General features: G+C 42.4%; 1 protein-coding gene and 1 pseudogene across 3 annotated transcripts in view; one reads left to right on the plus strand and one right to left on the minus strand.

Annotated features, from left to right (window-relative positions):
- Positions 1-10,650, minus strand: part of FILIP1 (filamin A interacting protein 1) — a 144,264-nt gene extending 133,614 nt beyond the window's left edge. For both annotated transcript variants that reach the window (XM_080934893.1, XM_080934892.1), the window contains exon 1: positions 10,331-10,650. The gene's annotated coding sequence lies outside the window, so the exon portion shown is untranslated. The remainder of the gene's footprint in view (positions 1-10,330) is intronic.
- Positions 1-27,339, plus strand: part of LOC308434192 (deoxycytidine kinase-like) — a 50,054-nt pseudogene that overhangs the window by 15,165 nt on the left and 7,550 nt on the right. The window lies entirely within an intron of this gene.

Consider the following 27,339-nt stretch of genomic DNA (forward strand, 5'->3'; position numbering starts at 1 on the left):
GGTATTATACAGACCTCAGGGAGGAAAAGGCTGGATGTAAGGAGCAAAGTCCCTGCAGAAGTCTTGAAGGCATAGATTTCCTCAAATCAGACTTCTCACTGGGAAAAGAGAAGGCAAGGTACAAACCTAGTCTTTAGTCAAGCAAAAACCTGGGAATGAGCCTGCACAGCTCCCAAGCCAGCTGCTACCAGTCTCATGTCATGGCTCTTCCACACCGTCTACTCTCAGAGATACTCCAAAATAGCAGAGTGATTAAAAGAGGATGAACACAGGCTAGGGACTGCCTGGATTCATCTCAGACCTGCCACCTGCTTGCTGTGCAGAGGGAGGCAGCCTCAATCTCCTCAGCCTCCCAATCTGTCAAGTCATTGTACATGAGGACCTAGCTTACACCTATTTCACAGAAAATGTCAATAACTTGTAGCTGCTATAACTTTTATTAGACCTGTGTGATAAAGATGAATACATTAGGACTTGAGGCCTTAAGTTGAGGTCCTTGCTCTGGATGTAGTTCACCTGTGTCTTTCCTATAGAACCAAAGTGCAGTTCCAAAAAATGAATCAGGAAGCAGTTACTGATCCTGAGTTGAGACACAAAAAGATATGTCCCTATATAATCCTGGGATCCATTGGCTTAAAACAAAAATGCAGCCGCTAGGAGGTGTGGAAAGAGCCCACTACGAAGCACTGGGCAGGTGCTGTTCCCAACCCAATGCTACTTTCAGAGGACTTGGAAACTTAATCCATGAATACAAATTACAGTCACATGAAAGCTCCCCACATAGGCCAACTTGGATCAGAATCCCTGGAGCTAAAGTACTCCCACGAGCATTCGATTCATAGGATTTCATTACCATTGTATTTCATTACCATATAGAATGTAACATGTAAAAAAATGTTCTGCGTGGACTAGTGTGTTTGAACCCTTGGTGTCCAGATGGCAGTGCTGTCTTGGGAGACTGGAACCTTTGGGGCTGTGGCCTCACTGGCAGAAGTGGGTTGCTGGGACCGGACTCTGAAGGTGGTATCTACTTTTGGTTTCCAGACTGAGGGCTCAGCTGCCTAACCTACCATGTTAAAAGCTCTCAATACTGCAGACCAATGGCTACCCTGCCTTCTGGGCCATGACGGACTGTTCCTTCAGAAACTATGAACCAAAGGAAACCTCTCCTCTCTTAAGTTGCTCCTGAGAGTATTTCATCATAGTGTCACAGCACTGCTAATGCCAGAGGGTTAAGAACTGTCCCCACTGGATAGTTTCCATTTGAAGTGAGTCTACAGGTATCCAAGCTCTTCTGTATCCTGGGAGAGATGTTCCCAGAACCAAATCTACAAAATATTAGTGGCATAAAGCTCAGAGGCCCCATTCCTGCTTGCTATCAGACAGGCACAGAAGAAGTACCAAGAGAATTAGCAAATCTTACAGAGGTCTCAGTAACTCTTAAGTATGATAAATTGTTAATATCTTCCACTTAAGAGGCATTCACTAAAGACCAGTGTGGAAAGTATCAGTCAGTTTTGTTGCCAAGAGAACTTTAGGATAATTGAATGAGGTAGGGAGAAGATTCTGGAAGCCAACCAGTCAAGCCCTTTATCTCCAAAGGAGAGAACACTTAAGTATTTTCTTCCTTTGACAGTGTTGTCTTTTAACTTAAAGGTGGGAGAGGAAAGGGGGGGAATTCTGAATTTATTACAAGGGGGTCTACAAATGAAGCAGAAAGCCTTGAAAACAAATCAGAAAATCACATCTCTGCCTTTCGATTTCTTCCATCATCTTGTAGGAAGCAGGTCTGAGCCACAAAGGAAGCAGCAGCTTTGCTTTAGGAAGATGTTCAGCCTGTAAGCCACGGTGCAAGCCCTGTGTGTTAGCTAATAGCATACTAGTGAGTGGGTGTTGGGAGAAGGCGGTAGGCTGTGCTAACATGGTGGCCAAGACTGCTTTCAACTTACAGAATTTCTCAGAAGGGAGATTCTATGTGAAACCTTCCCTTGGGAGAATTATTCGGTTCCCTGGGAAAATAAAGTATTTACAGACTCTGGCATAAGAAGGAGTAAAGCATTAGACATGTGCCATCTAATGTTTATTAGCAACACAGAAAGAGGGCTCAATGGTTAAGAGCCCTTGCTGCTCTTGCAGAGGATCTGAATTTAGTTCTCAGCACACACACACACACACACACACACACACACACACACACATTAGGCTGCTCACAACTGCCTGTAACTCCAGCTCCTGGGATTCCAACAACTGTCGCTTCCATGGGCACCTTCAGTCAAACGAATATACCTACACACGGGTGTATACATTTATACAAAACTCAAAATAATAAAAATAAATATTATATTAAAACTCCCCCCCCCCTTTCAAATTGTCTTTCATTTTACTTCAGACAATCCAGAAGTTAAATGCCAACACATGAACAGAAACTAAAAGTTTCCCAATTTTAGCATCATGTAACTCTTGAATTAAGAAGATGAAAGACTGGGAAAGGTACTGGTGGAATGTCTTGGCAGAGCTGCACAATGGGCATGCATTGGCTGCTAAATAGCTGGGTATTTGGGTCATGCCTTTAATGCCAGAACTCAGGGGGCTGAGACAGGAGAATCATGAACTCAAGGCTAGCCTGGGCTACACAACTTTTGAAAACCGTCAGGTTATTGTCCTTAAACTACAGCAGGCTCTCTGACCCATTCTATTTGGTTTTGAGGGGACACCTTCCTGCCAGTTGACAGTACCCAAACTGTCCTGGGAGAGAAAAACCAGTGACTAAGACTTGCTTCTGTGCCCGGGTCTTCTACCTCGTCCCGCATTGTTAAACTTAATTAACCTTTGAAGGTTTTTGTTCAGCTTTGGGAGCTCTGGAAAAGGGCCCTTTAGTCTGTTTATCCTTTGCCCTTGGTGAACTTTTTGCAACTACAGGGGCGGCAAAGTGTTGAATTCTAGACTCTCCCTGAAACCCAGCTCTGGCACTGGGCGCAGGGGTTATTCATTGAGCGACTTCCTACATTTCAAAAAGCTGGTTGAACTAAGGCATAAAAATGAATGAATCGCCTGAGTTTGAATCTTCTATCTACCACTGGGCAAGTTACTTAGCATGTATAAACCTCATTTCCTAATCTATAAGATTAGGGATAAAAATGGTAGATCATTTTTCTAGTATGTTTGAGGCCCTGAGTTCAAGTTGTAACATGTAAAAAAGAAAACAAAAAAAAAAAAAAAAAAAAAAACATGGGGGCTGGAGAGATGGCTCAGCAGTTAAGAGCACTGACTGCTCTTCCAGAGGTCCTGAGTTCAATTCCCAGCAACCACATGGTGGCTCCCAACTGTCTGTAATGAGATCTGATGCCCTCTTCTGGTGTGTCTGAAGACAATTATAGTGTACTCATATAAAATAAATCTCTTTTTAAAAAATTGAAGGTGGAGCCATAGAGCTTCTGTGAGAAGCAAATAAAGCCATTTTCATGATATGCTTGGCGCAATGCCAAGTACACATTGCTCCTGTGTGTATACTGGCTGCTATTACCATTATTTACATGTATTCCACGTGGTTCCATGTTAATGGTGATCTGTATAGCTGCCTTTATCATGATATCATGTAGCATGTATCAGATCATTCTGCAGAACTTGGACAGCTGGTATGTGGGGCGGTGATGTGTTGAATGGGGGTGAGAATGTCTTACCAAGGCTGGGGTACCCCCTGAGGAGTGCACACCACGAGCTAGTTTAAAGTGCAGAGCAAGCAGCAGGCTGTGAGTAAAGTATCTGGTTTGGTGGTGCCCGACACAGCAGAGATGCCCAAAAGGACAGCGTGTGGAAACCAAGCCTCCACGTTCCGGATCCCAGGCTGCCGTTGGGGCGCGCGCCCCTTCCCGAACAGTCAAGGAAGCACAGCGAGCCTTGAACAGCTCCCAGGTCGCTTCTCCAGACCTAGAGACTACTTCGGAGAACTCTGAGCTGGCAGAGCTCGCTGGCTCTCCCCAGCGAGCAGACCATCTTTGTTTTCGTTTTCATTTCGTTGCTGTCACAGTAACTGCAGGCTCCAGACACAGACCCCGGTGTCATTTCCTCGTGCGCCTCTACCGCCACACTGAAATAGCATTATGAACTCAGCAATGCCTCTTCCCTTCCTGTTGTTCTGTGGCACTCCAGCCCAGGCAGAAAGCTCTAAAACGAGTTACTGGAGCCGTAAGTGTATTAAAGAAAAAGAAAGTTAATTTATCCCTATTATTGGGTTGCCTGTGACTCATGCGCATCTGGGGCGGGGGGGGGGGGGACTTATTTTTGCAAAACTCTTACAGACAAACAAGACAAGTTGGCAGTAACCTGATTGTCTTGGTGATGTCAGAAGCCTACTGCTTTCAATCAAATCATGTTCAGGCCTCAGATCTTCAGAAAGAAAGACGTTTTACACGCGCATGCGACTGTCTCTTCTCTGTTCATTCCATGGCTTTCTTATACATCTTCTCTTTACGAAAGTAAGGAATAGATAATTCGCTTATCTGAAGGCCTGGGAGGACTGCAGCTACATTAGGCAAAGGAAAAAGAGCTATTCCTAAGTGCAGACACTTAAGGTCCTCGGCCACAGCACAACAAGCCTCATTCTCCCCAAGTTTAAGATAAAACAATAGGTAGGGGCATTTAAGCAAGAAACTCGAGCGGGAGAAATCCTTAAACCTCCAGTGCTCAATTCAAGTCAAATTACTTGAGATAAACTCTGTCCTAGCTTTAAAATATCCTTTGGTTTGTCTTCCACAGGCCCCCCCAAAAAAACACATAAATCACCCAGTATTAGACACTGACACCATTTCCCAAAAAAGGACAAGTAACACAAACTTACAGCTTCAGTGTCGCTGTGGCTTAAACAAAGCCCGCAGGGGTGGGGAACACGGGGCACTCGCAAAGTCTCGCGACTTTAGTTCTCTGCCCAGAGTTTCTCAAGTTGTCCATCAGATGTTTAACAGTCAAACGACTCACTTCGGGGTTGACTACCCTCCTGAGCTCTGCCACAACAGGATGCCTGGCCTTTGAAATTAAACTGCTCTGGCTACTACCAGAGAAACTGGTATCCTGCTGACTGCCTTCCCCTTCCCCTTTCACTCTTTAGGGAAAGAGTGAGATTGGCCATTTAAGGAAAAAGAATATAGCTCAGTTTGCTTTCCTGAGTTCTTATATTTTGGCCTTAGAACCTTTGCAGTGTATTTGCAAAACCAGGAAGAGGGCTCCCCCCACACACCCCACCTTCCCGTACATGTCTCCCTCCCTGCTTCATGCTTCTTCACTCCGGCTTTTCACCGGAGAACAATAATTCTCAAACCCAGCTTGCCGCATCTTCATCACAGACTCTTCCTGCCAACTAGGGAGCTGGAATAACACTGCCAAGTCTAAGCCGTAGACATTTGACACAAAGTTGACTGCCACTCTCTCCACTTAGAAACCAGCCCCTGGTCCAAGTGCTTCCTATGTTTTTGTTAAATCCATACAACGTACCACATATACACAAGCATCTTTGTAACATAGCGTCACTTCTGTTGGTCTGGTGGGAGACTCTCTTGTCATTTTGAGACTGACTAGAGTTAAGAGCAATGAATAGCAAGGATTCATTTTGACTTGGGAAGGTCAAAGTTAGCCTGGGGTGACCTTTTTTTGGGTTGTTTGTTTGTTTGTTTTTAATTTATCTGTTACTAGGTTAGTGAAACAAAACAAAGCATCTGAGAGAAGAAATAAAGAATAATAACTTTAATACCATCCCTTTCATGGAAGTCTTCACTGCTATCATAACCCAGTGTAGCTGGCTGCGGAAGAGACAGCCAGGCCCTTATGTAGAAAGACATTTTATCTCCAAGTGCAAATATAGAAACAAGAACAGTCTATCCTGTGGGCGATTTCTTAACCTTTTTAGTAATGCTTCTAGAAGACACAAAACTGCTGAGTGATACCGGGAGTGGGGGAGGGGGGTTACAGCATAAATTCCAGCCGGAATTATTGGCTGCTCGTCAAATTGTGTCTGCTTAGGGCTCCCAGCAGCAGAGAATGTCCCAACCCAGATTCCAATGTAAAGAATGAGTTCTCCTGCCTTCAGCTTGCAAGCTATCTGAGAACTTAGTGTGCAACAAGGATTAAAATAATTACACTTACAGTGTGACAGTGAAGGTAGGACTGGATTTATTGGACAGCCTATCAGACACATACCTACAGTATTAGCTGCTCGATCTTAACACAACCCTGTGAAGACAAAACACTGTAACCCTCAGGTAAGGAAAACAGAGCACAGGGAATCTGTCCAAGGCCAAAGGGAGCTGAAATCTGAACTCAGGTCACCAGGCTTGCCTGTTACTTGCTGTTCCTTACTCCTCTTCCATGACTGGGTCCTTACTATTAGGTCTTTAATCAGATTCAAGAAAGCAAAAAATGATTTCATTAGCTTATCTTTTATTTTCTTGGCATGTATTAAAATATTGCATAAATCTATAATGCAAATTTTTATATCACTTTTCTAAGTCATTACCAATAATTTTTCTGTTAATCATTTTTGTTAAAGTAGACATTAACCTAAGCTTGCCTACCAGTCCCATACCTTTCTATTTAAAAACATAAAGTGTGAATTAAACTCTATAATACTCTGAGGCATCTATTCCCTATTATTATCTCTTTATTTTTTTTTAATTAGAGCTCATCTGTAGGCAGAAGAGAAGTCCCTGTGGTTAAGAGTACTCTCCCTGACTTTACAGAGTTCAGTTCACAGCACTCAACAGTTATGGTGTGCAGTCTTGGTGGGGGTGGTACATATCACACACATATTTGCCTTGCAAGGGATATATATGAGTTTAATTTTGAACACCCATGTCATGCAGCTTACAGTGGCCTACAGCTCCAGCTCCTGCAAGATTCTGAGCCTGTGGCCTGACCAGGCACCTGCGTGTGCACACACACATGAACACACACACACTAAAAATAATAAAAATAAAAACATTTTAAAGAGAAATGCTCATCTAAAACAAAAATGTAGTACATCACAATATACACTACTTAGAATGTATAAACCCCAACATCTCACTCCTAAGGAATAACTAAAAACTATAAACCAGGTAGAGACCACTGCCTGATGAATATATTAACTATTTTGAAAATCCCAATAGAAAACCACCTTAGAATAGGAAGAGAATCCGTTCGTTTTGGTGAATACAGAACAAACAGCTTCAGAAGTCTCGTGCGTGCTCGCCCTTTCTCGGCAAGGCTGCAGCTTTCATAAGTGCTTGAAAGCAGTGCCAAGACGTGTCTGTGTTTTAAATACGTAAGAAGAAAATATTTTAAATGACCGTGATATTTAAATGCTTTGTTGTTCATGGCCAGAGTTTAATCCATGACTCATAGAGTCATGATTTAAGGGAATTGACCAAAGGTAGCCATACACAAAATCTGGCCTTAAAAGATGACTTTTAAAAATATGGGCTACAGAATTTGGTGGTTCAACAAGTCTAGGTTCACATACAGAAAGTAGGTAAATAGATGTCCTTTTGGTGTCATTTGTGAGGCATGCACTATCATCCTCACTGCAAGATGCATAAACACCGTTAAACTTGGCAAAACTATGAAGATCTTTTTTCACTGAGAAAAATTTAGGTAAGATGCTTTTAGTCACACTTCTGGTTAGTTTTCTTGATTTTCTTCTTCCTCACATGGTCAGCATTAGAAATCTGGAACCTAAGAAGTTAATAGATGGTCCATTGTATACGTAAGGCCAACTCAAATAGCATCCCAGTGTCCAAACTAAGGAGTCACTTCCAAAATCACTGAAGATGGGACGTGATGGTCCAAGTCTGAAAAAGTCAACAAGGACTCTACAGGAGCAGAGTAAGTGTGTCCCAGGCGTGGCAAGTGGCAAGAGAGAGGACAAAGTCTTCAAATGTCCACTGTGCCTGAGTTTGAAGAATACTCCATAACCTGAAGGACTGGAAGCCAAGGGACTTCTCTGTGCTGAGTAGTGGGAATGAAACTAGAAAAGTTAAGTGGGTGTCCAGTGATGGAAGGTTTTCAAAATGCCCAGCCTTGGTCTTTGGCAGCAACAAGGACTTGGTTGTTCACTGGATACCCAACGCGTAGACAGGCAAGAACAGGAGAATGGAACGCTATTCCCCGCAGTCACCAGCAGCATGGTGTGGATGGTAAGGGAGCAGTAGCCTATCCAGCCAAGAGCTAAAGAGAAAAGCAGTGGGGTCCAACCGCTCTTACAGGGAAAGGGAGGACAGGACACTCAGAACAGCACACAAACATGCACTCAGATGAATCAGAGGATAGATGCTGTACTCATGGGCTGTGACACTGTGTTCAGATAGTGGAGGAAACCTCATGGTTTAACGTCAACACTTCTTAACTCTCACGAGGAAACTTAGAACCAGGAAAACTCAAGACTCCACTCCAGCAGACAAGGCCTTCATTCAGGGCGGAACACTGTGCTGGTTTCTAAACGATATCTCACCGACAGCAGAGACAACAGAGGACCTCAAACTGTTGGCAGATTCTGACCTTCCATAGGCACGTGGAAGCCAGCGGTGTAACCCTTCCTAGGATTAAGATGAGAAAGATGCACAGCATCTACTTCTTACTTTCTATAAGTCTCTCAAGACAATGATAGTTCATCTCCAGCGAAATACCGTGAGTGTCCTCTCTAGCCTGGATGCTGCTAACACGCACACTCAGTGTCATTTGCATATGTCCTTTGCATGGGATTAACTTCATTTCTTTTACAAACTAAGCACATAGTCAGAACTCCATAGCATGATATACATTGAAATTTATTTCTTTTCCCTGAACACACTTTTTAATCATCAGTCGACTACAGGGACGTGTGCTAGGAAAGCTTACACATTAGCATTTGTCAAAAAGATTCTTTTCCAAATTTGTTTACGGAAGCTCAGGGATTTTTCTTAATTATTTTATTTTATATGCATAGGTGTTTTGCCTACCCGTATGCTTGTGTGACGGTGTCGGATCCCCCTGGAAATGGAGTTACAGACAGTTTTGAGCTGCCATGTGGGTGCTGGGAATCGAACTCTGGTCCTCTGGCATTCAGCACTCTTAACAGCTGAGCTGTCTCTTTAGCCCCTGGAAATTCCTTTTTTTACATTGACAAAATAGACACAAATACGTCTTTTGCCTTGTCGTTAAAGGCAGAGTCTTGCTCTGTATCCAGGCTAGACTACAATTTACTGTGTAGGTACCATGTCACTCGGGTCAACTTTGAACTCACAGCAATCTTCCTGCCTCCAGCTATCTCCACTGCTGGATCGAAAGCATGAACTTCCAAGTCAAGCGTTCAATTAATTAAAAAAAAAGTTCTTCAGTATTTTCTTTGGTATTATTCTTAGATTTATTCATCCAAAGTCTCTGGATTATTTGAAGAAAAAAAAATCCATGCTCTTATACAAATTTGGCCCCAACAACACACCACCAGGAATCCATACCGATTAGCTCTGAGTGAGACTCAACATGAAATTGTCCTGTGTAAGCAATTCTGATTAAAGTGCATGCCATCCGGTGGAAGGTTGACAATACACCCTCAGAGGATACCAGAGCTCCCTCCACACAACTGGCAATACACTCACTCACACCCACGCAGCTTTCGAAAAGATAGGGTTTTTTTCCCTAAAAAAAATTCTAAGTTTCTTAAAGCGGAATCTATTATCTGCACCAAGGCGATCACTCAGTTTAATTAGTGACACACATTCTCCGGGACTCAGCAGACGGCATATTTTGTGCGAGTCAGATGCGTTTGGGCTACTGCAGGCAACCGAGGTCAGAACCAGCACAAGGTGTCCCGGTGCAATCAGAGAAGGCAGCAAACAGAGCCCACACAGAAGCCGGTCAACAGCACAGTACCATGGGACAGCATACAGGACCTTCCTCAGTTACCTCACAAGCTGCTTAGCTAGTTTCAGGAAATAAAAGCTATTTTGTCCCTGGGGAAATGTCCCCTCCATGGCTTAGCGAGCTACCCTTGGCTGGACTTTCGTCATCTTTCTCTTACCTGCAGAAACATGAACAACTCAGCAGGGTTAACCTGACGACTATTAAGACATCACAAAAAAAAAAAAAAAAAAAAAAAAAAAAATGTCTTTAAAAGGGAATCGGTATGACTGTGAGAAAGAGAAAAGGGGGTTGTTTTGTTTTGTTTTGTTTTTTTTAATAATTCACACTGATTCTAATAATCCCTACACGTGCAGGGGCCAAGCAAGAGACAAAGCAGAACTGGAGCGAACCTTCTTCTTGGGGAAACAGATTTCTTAACGGAGTAAGTAGCTACTTGGGGGAGTGGGGGGGGGGGGTGTCTTACCTGTTGTCGGCTCCTTTACCCAAAGGTGTGTTGTTTCTCCGCTGGTTTATCCCTTGAAGAACCCAGTGGCTTCTCCCACTGCCCAAGACTGAGTCCTGAAAAACTAGCCAGCCCCAAAGACTGAGGGAAAACGCTTTTCCCACTCTGCTGAGACTAGCCAGTAGCTGAAGTCATACAGGAAACAGAGTAGCTGCAGCTTCTCCTTCAATCAGGATCAGCGGGAATTGGAAGTCGCCTATCTCCCACCCCGACTTTTGTTTCAAAGTTTTTTCAACTGTTGCTAGGTGTTGTTGGGTTCTGAGATTAGGTTTCTCCTCTGCTGCTCCCCGCACACTGTGAGCGCAGTGACTTTGTCGGGGCGCTGAGCTGCGCGTGCTATATTTAACCAGTGTTCTCAGCGAGGCCAGCCTGTCAACAGCTGAGAAGTTTGCAGCCGGCCCTGCTCAGTTCCTAGGCAGCTGGGTTATCAGCCCCGCATCCCTGCTCACCCCGGAAAGATCCCGGGCAGCCGGCAGACCCTTTAAAGGACCTCTGCTCATTTCACAGAGGTAATTACTGTTTGCAGACTGCGAAGTGGGGCTTGGCTTTTTAAATCTGAGAAGAAACAGAGCAGCAGTTGTTGTCCTGGGCAGAGCAATTTCCCAAGGCAATATTCTTCTCAATTAGACTGTTAGATAAGTGTTGGGCTTTTTTTTTTTTTTTTTTTTTCTTCTTTAAACGCATTTAATAGTGCGCTGCAACGGCTGAAGAAAGTCACAGTAAGAGATCATTTTTCCAAGTCGCTTTCATCATTGGAGAGTTATATTTATAGCTTGATCCCTTACTCTTAAAAGATATGTCCTGCTGTATATAGGAGTGTTTTTCAAATAAGGCTACCGTAAAGGAATGTCGACAGCACTAGGAATATGAAAGTCAAGGCAGGAAGGAAACTCTTACTATTTCCACCCAAGCCATTCATTCACAGCAGCGCATGGCAAACACCCCAGAAACACCAGGACTGGAGACCTCACTAGTGGTTGACAGCCTGAGTCATCATTCCCCAAAACCAGTGAGCGAACACCTCCAACTTAAACTTCAAGTCTCAGGATTTTTCTTCTTCTGTTTCCTCTACTTCATTCTGTATCATCGAAAAGTATGAACCTCCCAAGTTTAAGATTTATTAAAAATCCGTGGTTAGTGCTCTGACTTACTATGCACATACGGGAAATTAATGGTGCTCGGGGCTACCTCAGAGCCTTCCTAAAATATTGCCCGACAAAGCTCTCAACAATATCCTTTTAAATTTCTTTTTTTTTTTTCCGGGCTCAGTTTTCCTAGGTCTAAACTAGCTTTAATGTAACGGGAGGGAGAAGGAAGGAGAAGTGGGGGAGGGGAGAGCAAACAGGTGAGATGGCTCAGCAGGTGACTCGAGAAAGCCTGGCGACCCACAACCCACATAAATAGGACAGCAATAAGTAAAGTTGACCTCTGACCTCTACACTTGTCCCCTGGCACACACGCCCACATAGCATATACATACATTGACAACAAATAAATAAATAAATCTTTTAAAGGGAGAAACTGCTGTGAAAGCTTTTATGTGAACGTAGCTGTATCTTCCAGAACAATAATTGATACTTCAGTCACAGTCCTGACAATGGATTACCTATTCACTCTCCCTAAAAATAGGTTCTGATATGGGTGGAAATTATGAGACCAGGCTATGGATGAATCAGAGCCATCAGGGGAACAATGGTGGTGGTGGTTGTTGTTATTGTTACAAAGGCAGACTTAGCATTGAAAAATGCATACTCCTGACATTCATACCACACACAACAGTTCCGAGTTGAAACCTGCCAAAGGGAACTCTGGGAATGTATCATTTCACCTGTGTAGAGTTGGTGTGTGGATGACTCCACAGTGCAGCAATGAAGACTGGAAACAACCCAGTGTGCATTCCACCAAAGAACAATGTGCTAGAACATTCCAGGAGAAAAGCAGCCGGGCTATTGCTAACACAAATGTCCATAAAGTTTTGGGGTTGTTTTGTTTTGAATTGTGGAAAGTGAGTCCCCTGCTGTTATTTACTTTAGCCTTTGGATTAGCTGACCACAATAGCTATTAGTTTTCAACAATGTGGTGATAAGCAAAAGCATACAGGATATGACTTATCATCACTGTTGCTACCTTCAAACTACGTTCTTCTGGGTTTTTCTCCTGAGACAGGGTCTTTGTAGTGTTCCTGTTCTGGATGTGTAGACCAGGATGGTCTCTAACTCACAGAGCTCTGCCTGCCTCTGCCTCCTGAGCTCCTGTGTGCTGAAGGAAGGCCTGGGCCGCCACACCCAGTTGGTTAAACTGTCCTAGGCACACAAACATGGCTGATTAATATTCTACTTACAGCACATGCTCACAGGCTTCCTCTCTGTCAGTTGCTATGTTCCTCCGTCTCTCTGTCTCCCCGAGTGTGTGTGTGTGTGTGTGTGTGTGTGTGTGTATTGAATGTATTCCAGAGGCTTTCCCCTCGGGAACAGTTATTCAGAATAAAGCAGTTCCTGCATAACCCACAGAGGAAGCAGTGCCATTAAAAATTATTAGAAATGTATGGTTTGTGCAGTCGATGAGGACCTGATTTTCGGTATGTGGTGTTCATACATGACTGTTCAGCTGCATCCTTTCCCACAGTCTTAAGTGTGAGCACTCTGGGAACCTCTTGAAGTGTAAGCTTAATTTCCCAACTTCAAGGATGAGTCATAAGAAAGATTTTTTTTTTCGCAGATTGCTATCATTTGGAGAAAAAGTTAGTGAATAAAATAGCTGTCAACAGACTAACTCTAGATCATTTTTAAGACCAAATCTCCTCCCCCCTTGTTTATTTTTAAAACCATAATAATTTAGTGATTTTCAGTCATAAAAATTTATTACATTCTCCAGTACGTTCGTGACTAACTGGTATGTCTACATTGGCAACATACAGGACTAGGAAGGTGTCATTCATGATCAATTTTCCATACAGATATGCCCTGTCGATATTTAGTGCCCAACTCTTAAATTTGAGCATAAGCCTATCAGTAGCAGAAATTATCTTGTGTTATTTCCTGCTGAATATCCAATGATATCAGGGAACTCACTTTCCATATACAAAACAAAACAAATCCAAAAACTCTTTATGAATATTTGTGTTAGAAAAAGCCCCATTACTCTTCTGCTGGAATGTTCTAGCACATTGTTCTTTGGTGGAATGCACACTGGGTTGTTTCCAGTCTTCATTGCTGTACTGTGAAGTCATCCACACACCAATTCTACACAGGTGAAATGATACATTCCCAGAGTTCTCTTTGGCAGGTTTCAACTTGGAACTGTTGTGCGCAGTATGGATGTTGTGATTATGTGTATTTTTTGAAGCTATCTCTGCCTTTGTAAAAATGAATGAATGAATGAATGAACCAATGCACTCCTGGTGGTTCTGAAAAGATTTTTCAAAGAAAAAGGAAAGTTTGGAGCACACAAAAGTGCTTCCAGGCTCTGTGCACACAAGTAGATCACATTAGGCACAGAGGCACATGGTGGAAAGACAGTAAAGTGTTCTATACGTGACTCTCCTCTCAGCACTCGGATGGCTAAGGCAGCAGGATCAGCAATTCAAAACCAACTTTAACTACATACTGAGTTTGAGGTCAGCCATGGCTACCTGAGTGAGACTAGTCTCAAAACAACCACAAAATAATAGCAATAATAATTATAAATAAAATGACAAAAAAGAGACTCTCAGATTATAAATTAAACATTTTTCATGTTGAAATTTTCTGAAAGAACAATAGATTTCAGGATACAAAAAAAAAAAAAAAAAAAAACATCTGTAATGGCTATCCTGGTTGTCAACTTGACTGGAATGAACCACACACAGTCCAGAATTGGAGGGCTCACCTGTGATCCAGATCTTGAGGCTAAAAGACACATTTCTGACCTGGATCTTGGCATGGAGATCTTGAGGCATAGTGGCCATGAGTTTAAACTCAATTAAGGTAGTACACCCCTTTTAATCCCAAGAGACTGAGGCAAGGAGATCACTGAGTTCAAAGTCAGCCTAGGACAAGCCTATGACAAGATTAAAGGTGGTGGTGCACACCTTTAATCTGGGCCATACCTTCTGCTGGAGGCCTACATAAGGACATTAGAAGAAGGAAAATTCACTCTTCTTCGCCTGCTTGCACTTACTTGCCTGCACATCTGTTAGAACCTACTTCTACAGAAGACCAGCTGAAACAACTAGCCCCCCTGGGGCTGAACAACTACTAGATTCTTGGACTTCCCATTCACAGCTGACCATTGTTGGGTAGTTGGACTACAGACTTAAGTCATCACAATAAATTCCCTCAATAAAGAGAGGCACTCTATAAATCCTGTGACTCTAGAGAACCCTGACTAATACAGTCACCACAATGCTTATTTTTAATTATGAGCACAACACAGTCTAGAGTCACCTGGAAATAGAATGTGAATGAAGGACTGCATGCATGTCTGTGGAGGGCTGTCTTGATTATGTCAACTAATGTGGGAAGACTCAGCCCCTGTCTTGATTATGTCAACTAATGTGGGAAGACTCAGCCCCTGTCTTGATTATGTCAACTAATGTGGGAAGACTCAGCCCTCTGAGGAAGGTGCTGCCCCTGGAGCAGGTTGTATAAAAAGCAAGTCGGTAAGCACATTCCTCATGGTCTCTGCTTCAGTTCCTGTCTCCAGGTTCCTGCCTTGAGTTCTGTGCTAACTTCATGATAGACTATAAGCTAATCGCAGAAACCCCTTTTGGTTCCTTTTGGTTGTGGTGTTTTATCACATCGATAGAAAGCAAATTAAGACAGCCGCGGAAGATGGGGCGGGAAGTACATGAGAACCGAGAGACGGGTAGCGAGCTGTGAAGGGCCACTCTATAGTCTTGATTCAACCATTGTAATCAAAAGTTCCCATGAACTGTAGCTTCCTGCACCGAGCCCTCACAACGCCAGCCCCACTAACAATCAGTTAAAGAAGAATGAAGGGCTCCTGAACCACAGAGTACCTGTAGATTCTGGGAGACACAAGAACCCCAACCTTTAGTTGCCTATCTTCTTCTGAGTTGACCAGGTTCCAATAAATAGCACTGAAATTCTGGTCACATAGACATATGGGTCTGGTTCATTGGACCCAACTTTTGACCTCCAAGGGTACACACACACACACACACACACACACACACACACTCATAAAAACTTCAAAAGAAATAAAGTTCTAGTTCTAAAAACAGAAAAAGAAAAGTAGAGAACTATCATCTATTGAATGCTTGCAGAAGCTGAACGGAGGTCTGAGCACTTGATACGTGGTGACTTGCTTAAGTCTTACAGCGATCTTACGATGCAGGAATGAAAGCCTGCATGTGGTAGGCAATGAAATTTAGGCGCGGGGACACAAAATCATCGAGCCAAGGTCACAAACTGGTCGTTAAGTAGTGGAACCAGTACTTACGTCAGAGAATATGGTTCTGAAAATGTGTGGTTCCAACCTCACAGTTCCCTCCCGTGTTCAGTCATTACAGTAAACACAGTCTCGGACAGCCAACCCATATGGACTTTACTCTCTCTGAATACATATACTTTTTAACAACAAAAGATATGTTTTGTTTTGTAGTACTGGGGCTTGAATCCAGGGCACATGTGTTGTTAAACAAGTATTCTATCCTCAGCTATGTCTGAAGCCCTAAAGAAGTCCACTCAAAATCCCATAGCTCTGAAGACAGAAATTGCAATAATTTCATTATAAGCATAGTTTTTTTTTTAAAGAAAGCCTCATTATAACTGTATTACTGTTGAATACCAAAGAGGAGAAAACTGCACTGAAGAGAAAAAATGGCTTTAGCTTAAAAAAAAAAGAAATGGGGCTGGAGAGATGGCTCAATGGTTAAGAGCACTGACTGTTCTTCCAAAGGTCCTGAGTTCAATTCCCAGAAACCACATGGTGGCTCACAATTATCTGTAATGAGATCTGATGCCCTCTTCTGGTGTGTCTGAAGACAGCTACAGTGTACTTATATATATTAAATAAATAAGTATTTTTTAAAATGTGGAGAGGTAACCAGGAAGGGGGATATTATTTGAGATGTAAACAAATGGCATGATTAATTTTAAAACAATTTAAAAAAATAAATGTGTATGTGAGAGCTATTTAGCGCCTTCTCTTAAAAGAGCAGTTTGTGATGGCTTGGAAAGGAACCAGTTTACTGCTCAGGGAAATTTCAAAAATGTCTTCCAAAAATACACTTTGGGTCTGTGGTTTGATAAGAATTGAAAAACATTTGTGAGCTATGTGTTTATAACCAAAACCTCACAAAGACACAAACAACAAGAAAAAACGAAAAGGCATTGGAGAGAAAGTCAGGTTTGGTTATTTGTGTCAGAACAAGGCTGGTGGGCTGCTTGTTTGTTTGCTTTCTGGATATACTCAGGTTTTCCATTTTCTGTTAATGTGGTCCTCGTGCTGTTAAGACTTTACGGGACTTGGGGCTGGAGCAATGGCTCAGAGGTTATGAGCGAGGCCTGCTTATCCAGAGGACCAGGTTTCAGGGCAGTTACCTGTAACTCCAGTTACAGGGGATCTGACTTCCTCTTCTGATTTCTCACCAGGAACACATGTGGTGCACACACATGCATGCAACCGAAACACTCGTACACAAAAGAAATAAAATGGTTTTGAAAAGAGGTGACAGAACTCTGGGTTCAGAGAGATGGCTCGGGGGCAAAGGCACTTGATACCAAACCTGACAACCTGAGTCTGATTACCGGGACCCACATAAATATGATCCAGGTATAAACATAAATATGATCAGATTTTTTCTTCTCTCCCCTTAGTATTCCAAGTTTAAAAAGGAAAAAGGGTGGAGAGTGGGGTGAGAGAACACAGGCAAGGAAGAGAGCAGGGCTGGAGAGGCAGCCCAAGGGCCCAGAGCACTGGCTGCTCTTGCAGAAGACCCAGGTACAGTTCCCAGCACCACGTGGTGGCTCTCAAGATGTCCGATTCCCTCTTCTGTCCTCTGCAGCAAGTGCCATGCACACACACAGTGCACATACATACATCCAGGCATATACACACTCATGTATGTAAAACATTTATCATTGGAAACAAAAGGAGCATGAGAACAAGAAAGAGGGGCACACGAATGCCGTGACAGGATCATATCCCACAGTCACAGATGCCAGCATCCCACTTCCAAGGAGCTCAACAGCCCTGTGCAGCATATGCTTCCCGCACCTCTCCTCACACCACAGCCATGCCCCTGTGTACCTGAGGCAGGCCTCTGTCCATCCTCCTGTCTCCTGAGTGCACTACCGCTCCTTGGTCAATGCCTTTTGAAAGAAAGTGGAATTTGTACTCAGTCCTTTGCTCCTTTGTGGGTTCCTCTTTCTTCCACCCTCCTCCACCCTTTCAACCTCCAACTCTAGAAGAAAAAGGGGTAACATTATCTTTACGCTACTTCCTGCTGATTAGGGGCGTTCAGTTCCCTGTAGCAAATTTGATCTTTGCAGTCAAAATATCTAACTTAGACCTTCTTCACAAACCACAACCAAGAGCAACAGGAACCAGCAACAACCAATTACAAGCTCCCCAAGCCTCCCTTGGCCCTAGGATTTATATGCCCTCTCAAAGGTCCCAAGAATTCCAAATGTCAAGCAATCACAGAAACTATCTGCAGCTGGCAAAATCACACCCCTGCTAAAGCATGAGGCAAATCATAGTCAGCTGCTGTGGACAATCTGAAGCAGCTCAGTATCCCACACATGGGATTAAAATGAAAACACATTCTTATAATAGTTTTGTGTTTTTTAAAGAAACCAAAATTACACAATTGTGCAGGGACTTTCTAGGAAATAGAGGAAAAAAATTCTGAAAACTGAGAACTGTATACACAACTCCACATAATGATCGTATTTTTTTTCTCTACAGAACAAATAGGTTCATATAGCAGAATGCTATGTTGATACCTAGACAAACCCAAACAAATAAACAAAACCAGTTTTGGCTTGGGTGAAGGTAGAGCCATTAGTATTCCTGATTCAGGAGTCAGACAGAACTAGCTTGAATGTTCAAATGCCACTACCTGTGGCCTGTATAAATTTAATAAATTATTTTCTACTAACCCTCATTTGCATATTCTATTAGATGAATACGGAACTTGAGGTCATGCATTAGGATGCTACCAGAAAGAGGTAGATTAGGACAGTCACAAAGTTGCATACTCCATAGCTCTGAGAATAATATTTATCTACATGGTTTCAGTAGCCTCACAGATAAAATCTGTCAAACAAAATATGAAAGAATCTACACTGTGTGACTTCATCCACATCAAGCGCACAGCCAGACCATGAGAATCTGCAGCATGGGAAACAAGGATGCATTGGGCCTTTGGAAGGTAGGACACCAGTGGAAGTGGCCAGGAGGAAGGTTCACATGGCGTGAGTATTGTTCTTACATGTTACACTGGTAAGTGAAACCACTAAGATTAATCAAGATGATTCATGAGTTTTTTTGATTATAGGCTTTAATTCAGTGAAAAAAAAAACCCAGACACGTGAATACCTGAGGGTACTTGCCCTCTGAAAAACTCGCAGAGGAAACAAGATTTTTGTCTGAGATTTGCTTCTAACCATTCTACTATGGGAAGAGGAAACAAAATGGCCGTAGATGCTGAAGGCAAGAAGCAGCTACCCATGATGCTGCTCTACAGACTCTCATAGAAACGTTAGGTTTTCTCTGACATAATGCATTTAAATACTGATAGCTGTTGGCACAAAAGTACACAGTCAACAAGTGTTGAGTATAATATCATTCTGAACATCAGAGTTGAATGTGGTGGTGCACAACTTTAATCCCTGTACTCAGGAGCTGATGATGGGAAAATGGGGAAGGGGTATCATTCAAAGCAATAGACTTTCTTGTTACTACTCGGGACTTCAGTGAGTTTGCCTCAGAATAAAGTAATTAAGAAAATGAATATCAATATTTTTATGGTGTGGGTCTGGATTCAAGTTCACTAACTTAAACCCTCTCGTTTTCTACTTTTACTGCCCCAGATAATCTTACTGTGTACCTCTGGCTGGTCTCTGCCTCCCAAGGAGAAGAATTGTCAGCTTGCACTGAGAAGCCAGGTTCATTCCCCCAACTATCTGCTCACAGAAGAAAGAGGTCGTCTTATAGTTTTGTTTGTTTGTTTGTTTGTAGTTTCCTTTGATAACTATGCATGGGGTGTGGGTTTTCTGCTCCTTTATCTCCAAAGCATATTAATTCTCACAGTCCCACATTTCTGCTGTGGCTCCTACTGCAACATTTCCTTCTAAGCCATGACCTGTGTTTGGAATCTACACAGAAAGTTTTCATGGTGTGGGAGGACATAGTTTCTCATTTGGGGTTTACCTAAGGAAAGGGTGTAGTCATTCTGCTGCAGTTGACCTTAAGAGGGTGAGGAATTTTCTTTCCTTTTCTTACTAAGAACTAGAAAGTGACATCACTATCTGGATATGTTACATGGTTACAAAGAGCCTTGGGAAGAAGTGACCATCTGACCCCACTAATGGGATGACATTTCTCCAGTTTGATGGGGTTTTACCTCCAGAGCTCTCTCTCCTTCACCACCTCCTCTGCTTCGAGCTGTGTTCCTGTGGATGACAGGGCATCAGTGCCCTGAGCTTAAGGAAGTAGCACTAGGGGATTGAGGACAGTGAGCTGTAGCTCAGTGCAGCCAACTTTCATTACCTAAAATGTGTTACTTGTTATAAGCTCTGTTTCAACATAAACATCTTTCTTCGAAAAACATGTTTCACTGCGTAGGTTTTTCTACATAATTCTAAACTGTTGGAAATACTGTCAAATATGTGGCTATAACAAAGGACAAATGTTTCTTTAAATAAAAAAAAACTCACTGACTTAATTATCTGTAGCTTTACTAAAGAAGAAAAATATGTTACAGTTTCCAGGCCAATTTTTTTTCTTGTTTATCGCTACCACCACCCCACCCCCACCCCACCCAAAAATACTATTTGATTCTTTGGTGTCTCTGAACGCCTGGAAACTCAGTCATCTGTAAAACAAGTACATCTGAGTGTAAACTGACCCATGACATGTATCAGAAAATAAATCTACACATTATGGAAGCAAGGAGGCTTTATCTACACACCAACACTGTAAAGCTACAGACGTTCTATAGCTGACAGTGAGTGGAGTCAGGAACACAGCTCATCTTAGTGTTGGTCCTCTGCTGACAGGACTAGTCCAACACCAGACTGGTGTCCCCCAAAACCCTGAAAATCCCACACTGTCTTTTTGTGGGATTCAACTAAAATCTGCCTTAGAAATGATGTCATAAATAGATGTGAACACAAACTCAGTGCAAGGTTCTCGTGTGTAGTGCTTCTGAATCGAGAGAAACTTCGCCACCCAGCAGCTACTTGGCAATGTCCAGAAGCATTTTTCAGTGTCTCGTGGAGGACTGGGCTGACATCCAATACCAGGACAGCCCCCAAAGAGGAATTATACTGCCCAAAATATCAGTAGTGCGTGGGCTAACAAACTTTGCACTAGAGGACTAAAGTGGTAATAGTAATCAGACAAAATGACCAGCAAGAACTTAGAGTCTGACAGCAATAATGAGATAGAGACATAAAAACCAGGCAAACCACAAAGAACCAGAGAATATACAAATAGGAGGCTGCAGATAGGACTTGAACCAGGAATGGATGAAACCCCACGTTTGATCCCTAACACCACCACCAAGGAGGGGAAATGTTAAGAACTTACGTGTTCTGTGGAGAAAAGAAATATGATCATTATGTGGAGTTGTGTATGCAGTTCCCAGTTTTCAACCATCTGTAATGGGATCTGATGCCCTCTTCTGGTGTGTCTGAAGACAGCTACAGTGTGCTCATAATAAATAAATAAATAAATAAATAAATAAATAAATAAATAAATAAATAAATAAATAAATAAATCTTTAAAAAGAAAGAGAGAGATTTAAACATACTTTTAGCTTTGAGGTCAGGAAATTTTTAAGGAAAAAAGTACTCTTAACATCCATCTTAGTAGGGTTTTGGGTTTTAAGGGGTTTTTTGGTTTTTGGTTTTTAGTTTTTTGAGTAAACTTAGGTGTCAGTGGGGGAGGATATTGGTGGTTTCAATGGTGTGTTTGGTTACTGTTTGTTTGTTTGTTTGTTTTGTTTTGTTTGAGACAGGGTCTCCCTACATAGCTCTGTCTGGCCTGGAACTTGCTATATACACCAGGCTGACTTCAACTCACTGATTCACCTGCCTCTGTCTCCCCAGTGCCAGGATTAAGGCATGTGCCACCCACACCAGGCACAGTTGGTTGGCCTTTCAAGATGGAGTTTCAATACTTATTCCCATTTCTGGAACTCACTACATAGTCCAGGTTTGCCTCAGATTTGCAGTGATCCTCCTGCTTCTTCCCCTAGTTTGTGCATCACACCCTGCCAAACAAGGTAAAGACACCTGTAGTTCTTTTTAATCTAAATAAACTAAGTAAGTGCAGAAATATTTGCTCTGCTCTACAATAGCAGTGGATCCTGTGAGAAACAAAGGCCAGCAAATCAAGCCCTAAGTTCCATTCTAGCAGTCCGGAGTAACACACACACACACACACACACACACACACATTGACTCACACTCATACTCCCCACACACATGTGCACATACACTGACACGCATGCACTCACTCACACACATGCACACTTACACACACACATACACACATACAAATGCACTCACACACATATGCACATACATACAGAAGATTAGAATCTCAAGCTCAACTCTCTGGATAACACTGGGATCTTTGAACTAGAAGAAGAAGAAAATGATAAAGGCGAGAGACTGAAAAGGATGCCTGCCCTTCTTTCGCTAGTTCTCTGTGGGGGTGGGGTACCACTAACATCCCTTCTTAAGGCCAGGGTTCAGCACGTTTGGTGAGTACATAAGTGCCACCATGTTCCCAATACAAGACATTGTGGTCGGGAGCTCCTCATTGGTAAGTGGTCAGAATACCTAGTAGAAGACAAAGAAATGTCGACTTTTCAATTTTATTTATTTTTGAGAATTCCATACATGTATAAAATGAAACGTGATCTGTCTACACCATCTCCCTATCCAGTTTCCCCACATCATCCCACCCTTCCCCCTCTACAGTGTTGAATTTTTGTCTGTCTGTCTGCCTGTTTTCAAGACACACTTTGTCAAGTATCTGATTGACCTTAAACTCTGGACCCTCCTGCAGCTACTACATATAGACAGATGAAAATATCTTTCAGATGTTCCGAACCATGTAAGAGTTGTGTCTCTTCATGGCTGATCCTGGAGCATGTCACAGGACAGGACTCCTACCCTCTGTTCTTCTGCACGTCCTTGGTGTCTCTGGTTTTTCTGTGCTGAGATTACATTTCCCGGATAACAGCTGATAATGAATAGCCGTACTGTCTCAGTTCAACCCTTGCTCACAGGGTACCTGAGCCCTAGCTAAAGACATCTTCAAGAGAAGGTCTACTTACATTTCTGTCTTTCCACAGAGATGGAAAAGAAGGCTATGCAAATTGTACATGGAAGAGGAATTCCAGCAAAGGCAATAATCTGTCAATGGGCTGCACAGTGGGAGAGCACAGAACCTTGGGAAACATAAAGATGGTAATAGAGGGCCAAAGGATAGAGAAGTTTGGAAAGATTGAGCCCAGGGGTGCAGAACAGTCGGAGACCTTGATCTGACCCACAGCCCTCTGTGTTTTGTAAAGTTTCTCTATTTTTGGTTGAAGTGCAACAACACCCCCCCCCAAAAAAAAAAAAAAAACATTAAGTTGGTTTATATAACTAAAGTGGAGAGTTTGTCTACACGCTTGCCCTCCCCATCCTTGTAGCTGACTCAGACACAGCCTGACTCATCAGCCACATGGCCTGAAATGTGCCCCCTTCCTGACCCCTACAAAAAAGGACTCACACATACATTGTACCACATGCCTGAACCTATGAGCCCATGCCATACTGCTATTTGTCTTCGGTGATGTTAACTCTTCCAGTAAACACCTTCCAGTAAATACCTTATCCCAAAAGACAATCCACCCCCCGTTTTCCCCCTTGAATCTCAGACTCAAAACCTTTCAGAGAATAAGTTTATTATTACACAGCAGAGTAACCAGGTGAGCCAGAACAGTGCCCAAAGGGAACAGAGAGCAAGACCACTGATCTCAACTATTGACTGCTAGCTTGCAAGTTCCCCTCCAGAAAACTTGGTTTCTTTTTAAGATGCAGGGATAAGGAGAGGTCCGTCACAGAGCTAATCCTTGAGAAAACCTCCCAGTCACACTGCAGGGTCAAGTTGTTGTGGATGAAGCCTGGATTGTTTGGGGGGGGGGGTCACCCAATCTTTCTCATACAAAATTGATATAGCTTTCTACACAGCTATTCATCGTGCCTCCTGCTGCTCAGACCAAGGCTCACACAGAAAATTTTCTGGAAGCCAGAGGAAAGGCTGTGCACCCTCTTCCCTATGGGAGAGCTCCTATCCCCTAAGCCAGGTATTCAACCTTGTTGCCTTGTTAAGGAGACTCACATGGTCTTTCTTCCCATTCTTGGATCCATATAACCTTCAAGACTCGCTGCAGACGTCTGTTGGGGAATATGGTGCCCATGCCTGTAATCCCAGCACTTGAGGCAGGAGGACTGTAGAAAGCTGAAAAGCAGCCTACAAGGAGTCTGTGAATGAGAAGCAATTTAAAGGAGATGGGTAGAAATAAATAGTGTGCTTAACAGGTTTGAAAAATAGAATCTCTTTTAACACCTCAGAAGCCATCCATCCTTACTCATGTTCCATCAACGGTAAAATGATATTCAAAACTAATATTTTTGACACTTCTTTGTTGTTATTTGTTTCAGATGGTATCTTACTCTGAGACCAAGGCAGACTTAGAACTTTTTGGGGGGAGGGGAAATAACCTCAAACTACAGCAGTCCTTGCAAGTACTGAGTTTACAGGTATCTGCCACCAGGTCCAGCTTCTCCATGGTGTCTTTTAAAAACATTTATTTTACATGATGTTTAAGTATGTGTGTCTGTGGGGGGAGGGGGATATATGCAGTGTGGGTGCCTCTGAATGCCCAAGGTTGCAAGTCCTCCTGGAGCTGGAGCTATAGGTGGTTCTGAACTTTCAACTTGAGTGCTGGCAACCAAACCTGGGTTCTCTGCAAAAGCAGTAAGTGCTCTCAACCACTGATCCGGGTCCCCTGCCCTTTTGTGACCTCCTGAACTTGTTTTCATTAGGATGGAGCAGCTAGAACTAGCTGTGCTCCTACGAGCGGTTTCCTTTTGCTAAGTCCCAGTGAGTCTCAATGTATCATCACAGCTGTATTTCTGGGAACATGCAGTTGTGTAACACAAATTCCCAAGAAGTTATCTTGGAAGCTAGAGGACTCATGTTCGGAGAGAAGAGCTTAAGGAGTGGATGGAAATTTTTGTAGCATGTTGAATTTAGCCTTTAATTCCTTTCTGAATAATGTGGGAACATGTGTGTGGGAAGGGGTGATGAGATCTGCCTTACCTCCATCCTGGACGTGACCCTGCTTGTAGAGTTTTGCTAGTCTTTGAAAGGCAGTTGTTCTATAGTTCATTATGAACATTTCAGAGAGACTTCTGACATTTGCCTTCAGTTTATTAATCATATAAGCGAAATAAAACCTTTCCAGGGAAACTCCACCTGGTTTCTTCTTTGCAGGTACGTGTGCAGCCTGAACTTTCTGCATTTGTACGCTTGTTTGCTTCTGTTTGGAAACTGCACCTTGATGTACAGAGGTTCTGGTTAGACTCACTCAAAAGCAGTCAAAGTAACATTATGCATTTTGTTGCTACTGTCTAGCAACACTAAATATAATAACTCCAAAGGCAAGTCCATTTAAATGCATCAGGAGCTTGACAGTCTCTGCTGGCTATTAGAAAATCATTTCATACCACTCTAAAACATTAAGACTCATGGTTCTGTTTGAGGAACTCTAAAGAGCAAGCAAAGCCCTAAGTGGAAATATGATGTATAATAGGTTTTGGCCTCTTCATAGTTAAAAAGGAAATCACAGAACCATACAATGGGGAGAGCTTTTTTCTGCCACTTGGCAGGAATTTGATGTTGGGCCTGGACAAGGAAGTAAGCTCTGGTAGAATCTGATTTTAGGCTAGAATAAAGAAGTAGGCTTCAGGCAAGAATATGACTTTGGGCTAGGACAGGGAAGTAGGCTCAGATATCGATGATAAGCCCTTAGAAACAGTGATCACAGGACTCTCTTTATTGCCTTGCCTGTTCCTTGACTATTGGTGTTTATTGTCTGGCTTGTTCCCTTAACCTAGAACCAACCTTATTACTTACATGTAATTAAAATGGTATAAAGGCAGATTGGAAAAAAATAAACCTGCCTCAGCCTCAAAACTGACTGAGGTCATGCTACAGTGTTGTCTAATTTTGTCTCTCTTTTCTTTTTAATCCTCAATTCTGCCCCAGAGAACATGCTGACTGACTGAGCTGGCTTGGTCAATACAACATCAAGAACAAGGCTTTTAGAACTGTAGAATTGGACCTTCAACTTCTGAAGTCTAACAATTCTGTCTCATGAAGGGCAGCTGTTTACTTGGCTTACCAAGAACATGTAGACCATATATAGCAAATCAGAAGTTTAAAGTCATCCTTGGCTAGATAAAGAGTTTGATAAAGGCCAGACTGAGCTACATGAGACACTGTGTTTAAAAATTAAAGCCACAGAAATAAAAGAGTAAACCATTACTTTCGTACATCCCTTGAGTACCAACATGAACAAGGCTTGTTCTTAGAAATGAGAAGAATGATGTTGTCTCTCACTTCTGCAAATAACATCTAGTAGATGTAATGAACATATAAATCAGGATTTATACAAATTGTAATTTGAGCAAAATAAAACTATAATGATGTAGAATCAGGAGCACTTCTATTCATTGCAGGAGCTTTTAGGGAAGAGAATCCTTCCTTGGAAGGATCTGGATAAATCAAAGATGCAGACAAAGAATATATGACATACATAAAATGCAAACTAGCCATTCTCAATTACACATGATTATAAAGACAGAAAGTGTACAGTGATTAATATATACAATACAAATAATATACATTACTATAATACATTAAAATCTCAAACGTCCCAAACTTTTATAGATCATGTATCAACCTAAGACAAAGGACCTAAAACAGAATCTTGTAAGTCAGTTGACTAAACATTTGGGTGCTCACGAGGTGGTGCCATGTACAAGCTGTTGTCTAGACAAGATGGTCTGGCTTCCATCAGAACAGCAAGCCATGAACCAATCATTCCTCTATGCCTGCATCCTGCAGGTTTACCACTGATACCCCGTAGCTGACAAAAGTCACAATCCTGAAGTGAAAGTCTACAGAAAACTAGAACCAATTACATAGAAGAAACAGATTGGATAGATAGATGAGTGGTAGGTAGGTAGATAGATAGATAGATTAGATAGATAGATAGATAGATAGATAGGTAGATAGATAGATAGATAGATAGATAGATAGATAGATAGATAGATAGATAGGAGACAGATGGATGATGGACAGATCGTAGATTCACAGATGAGAGAAGAGAATTAAGACATTACTATGAAAATTGGTTCACATCATTATAAAAGCAGAGATGCCTCCAATCTGTTGGCTGAGGTAGAAATCTGGAAAAGATGGCTGGCAGTGTAATTCAGTCCCAGTTCTAAGAGCTAAAGAGTGGGAAAGAAATATTGTAAGCCTGGCTCAAGTCCAAATTCTGAAAACTAGGAGTGTTTTCTGGAAGGAAAAGATGGAAGTTCTATTTGTGGGGAGGAGCTTCCCATGAGCTTTGTCTCTACAGGGGCCTCATTATATTAGATGGTGCCTGCCCACACTGGCTGAGGAAGACTTCCTTTACACACTTTACTGACTCAAATGCTAATCTC

The sequence above is a fragment of the Micromys minutus genome (genome assembly GCF_963924665.1).
Source record: "Micromys minutus genome assembly, chromosome: 21".
Classification (NCBI taxonomy): domain Eukaryota; kingdom Metazoa; phylum Chordata; class Mammalia; order Rodentia; family Muridae; genus Micromys; species Micromys minutus.